We start from the raw sequence: 3,371 nt of genomic DNA, 5'->3' as shown, positions 1-3,371 counted from the left end.
AAGCAAACGGAGACAGAAACACAGTCAGCTTCTGGCAGACCAATTCTGAAAACATTTCCGTAATTATCTCCCAGACCTGCAAGTCAGACAGAAGTGGCACAGAGAGGCAGAAAATCTGCAGCTATACACAGTTGTCATGATTGTTGATCACCAGTTAGCCCGAGCTCTATGGCCAGTTGGACAAGTAACAAAAGTGTTTCCTGGAGAAGATTGGTGAGACTGGACTGCAGAAGTGGAAGTCAAGAATAAGACCTATCTTTGTCCCATCAGCCGGCTCATGAGCCTCCCAGGTTTACCAGATTGAGTATCCTTTAGTACTATCCCTTACATACCTGATCCCTTACCTTAGTGCCTTATCTAAATTACACATTTAGACTGCAAATGTGGGGACGGCTGTAGAAAATGCTCCATTTTCACAAGTGATACCATTTTCACAAGTGCTAATCTAGTCTGTACATTTCTGAATTGATCATTATATCACTATTTTTTATACACTTTGCTATAATAATAGTAGCCCTTTATTGTCACTAGTCACAAGTACCAGCGAAATTAGCCATCAACCTGTCCATACATACAAAACATACTTACAAGGGGGTAGACAGGACAGAAAGACAGGGAATTGAGGAAGAAATACAGCATAATATTAGGTAAGTGAGGAGAAGAAAACCAACACTCATACTATTCTCCTTTTGGGAGTACAGTATGCGAACATGAAAAACACATCTGCAAAGCACATAATCACCATAAACACACAACTTTGCAACTGGGGATGGAAATTGGGGGGTCGAGGTAATCCAGTGCAGGCAGCAGCCATCCTACCCTGCAGCTATTAAAGAGCTGGTCACAGACCCGCTTGCCAGACTGGTCGTACAAAGCGGCAAATGTGAGGGATTGGGGGTGGAAGGATGAATGCATATCTGTATGTGTGTGTGTGTGTGTGTATGTTAGAGTTAGTGTATTTGTAGGCCTGGAGAGTTGCAATACAATCTAGGTGCCTCAGTCTGCAGATTGTGACAGCGTCAAAGCAAGTTGCCATGGAGATAGCCTTGTTCAGGTCCCAGACAGAGTCAACATCAGCATGTGTCTGTGGAAGGCAGGTGGGAGGAACGCAAGAGCATCAAGCTGCAGAGCTCTTCCAGGGTTGTTGTTGTTCCGGCAGCGGCCTTGGCCGAGACCAGTGCTGGTAGTGGGAAGCCTAAAGTCAAAGTCACCTTTATTTATATAGCGCTTTAAACAAAATACATTGTGGGAAGGCATTAATCTGTGGGAAGTCGTGGCCTAATGGTTAGAGAGTTGGACTCCCAATCGAAGGGTGTCAAATGCACAAGCATTGTCTGTGATTACATGAAGAGACAGATGACTGAGAGACTGAGACAAGCTAAATCCAGAAGAACTGTAGCAATGTCTTCAAGACATTTTAAGAAACCTGCTTCCAAAGCTACAGTACTGTGAGAAGTGTTACAGTACTTCTCACAGTACTGTAGCTTTGTCTCAGATTCATCTGTTTCTTCATGTAATCACAGACAGATGGTGAGATCAGATCTCCATGTGGAGCACCGGCTGTTTTCAGACTCAGTGGATGTGCCACTGAGGTATAAGCACATACAGAATCTTTCTATATAGATATGTTTGCACTTATTCCTAATCTGCCAAATCCAAAGGGGGCACCCGGATTTGAACCGGGGACCTCTTGATCTGCAGTCAAATGCTCTACCACTGAGCTATACCCCCACATCTTTGAAGAAACATGCTCTTTCAATGAGCCATATCCCCACAGACTTCTGTGCTTAGAGCCACAGATTAAGTTAGATCTTACGATTCAACAATATCAAACATTAACCAAAGAAAAATATAAAGAAAAAGTAGTAAATAGTCTATGATTTTAACCCTTTCATGTTTAGTATTATTGCAAATGTCTCAGCCTCTTATACTATGAGAAAGATTGAAGTCTTTAAAAAAAAATTGTTCTGCTGCTGAGAGGTGTCTCCCTCAGGGTCTCATAGAACACACGTTATAGTTGTGTGTGCTACATGTGCACATAAACTATCCAAGTTTATTCTTTAAAACTCTTGATCACTTTGCTGTAAGCATTATTTTAAATTCTTAGGTAAAAGGTTGTAGATGCTATGCATTCTTGACTATGTGTCTTGTGTCAAATTAGAATAACTAACACTGAGATTATTCAGCAATTTCAAGTTGAGTGTTTGACTGTTGAATTTGTTTGTCTCTGATGTGGAACACTTGGCTTTTATCATATAGCTGCAGTAATCAATTTATAGAATAGGGGTGTGTCCGAAGCCAAATACCTTATTTGGAAAGGCATGGACAATGGCTTCAAAAATGAATAACGTTAACTAATAATTCTGCCCAAATATTCGGATGAGGCTGCAGAACAGTCTGGTGTTTGCTAGATTCAAAGGTGAGCCAGGTGATCAGTGCAATATTTTACATAAACCTCTAAATTCACGCAATAATGTGTGTGAAGTGAATGGATGTAAACTTTATGAATGAAAAGAGTTCAAATTAAACACTGCATTGCTGTTGCCACTCCGTGCATCTCTAATATTAGGCCATCAGACGACTGATGCGCACAAATAAAAAGCAAACATGAACTAAAAGCCCAGGCATGGTCCTCTCTCGTCCTTCACTGTCGTCGCTCCAGTTTTATATCCTTCCATCTCCTCTGTGGGACTCAAGAACGGTGGAGGGTCGCAGGTGTCGCTCATTTCCCAATCACTCCACCGGCCTCGCTCATTCCCACATCCCTCGGCCCCGCCCCACTCATCAAAACATTCTATTTGTGTACAAACCCAATTCCAAAAAAATTGGGACACTATACAAATTGTGAGTAAAAAAGGACTGGAATTATTTACAAATCTCGTAAACTTATATTTTATTAACAATAGAATAAAGACAACATATCAAATTTTGAAAGTGAAACATTTTGAAATGTCATGCCAAATATTGGCTCATTTTGGATTTCAAGAGAGCTACACATTCCTAAAAAGTTGGGACAGGAAGCAGAAAGAGGCCTTAAAAGTAAAATAAACATATAAGGACAGCTGGAGGACCAATTTGCAACGTATAAGGTCAATTGGTAACATGATTGGGTATAAAAAGAGCCTCTCAGAGTGCCAGTGTCTTTTAGAAGTCAAGATGGGCAGAGGATCACCAATTCCCCCAATGCTGTGGCGAAAAATAGTGGAGCAATATCAGAAAGGAGATTCTCAGAGAAAAATTGCAAAGAGTTTGAAGTTAACATCATCTACAGTGCATAATATCATCCAAAGATTCAGAGAATCTGGAACAATGCGTAAGGGTCAAGGGGGGAAAACGTACTGGATGCCCGTGATATTCAGGCCCTTAGATGA

At 41.1% G+C, this 3,371-nt stretch overlaps 1 non-coding gene across 1 annotated transcript; it reads right to left on the bottom strand.

Annotated features, from left to right (window-relative positions):
• Positions 1–1,659: 1,659 nt before the first annotated feature.
• trnac-gca (transfer RNA cysteine (anticodon GCA)) lies at positions 1,660–1,731 on the bottom strand. The gene has a single exon. It is a non-coding gene; the product is annotated as a tRNA-Cys (tRNA).
• Between the last annotated feature and the right edge of the window lie 1,640 nt (positions 1,732–3,371).

Source organism: Carassius auratus, chromosome 36 (genome assembly GCF_003368295.1).
Source record: "Carassius auratus strain Wakin chromosome 36, ASM336829v1, whole genome shotgun sequence".
NCBI lineage: Eukaryota > Metazoa > Chordata > Actinopteri > Cypriniformes > Cyprinidae > Carassius > Carassius auratus.
Note: the sequence above shows the minus strand (reverse complement) of the source record. Positions and strands in the feature narration are given on the sequence as shown.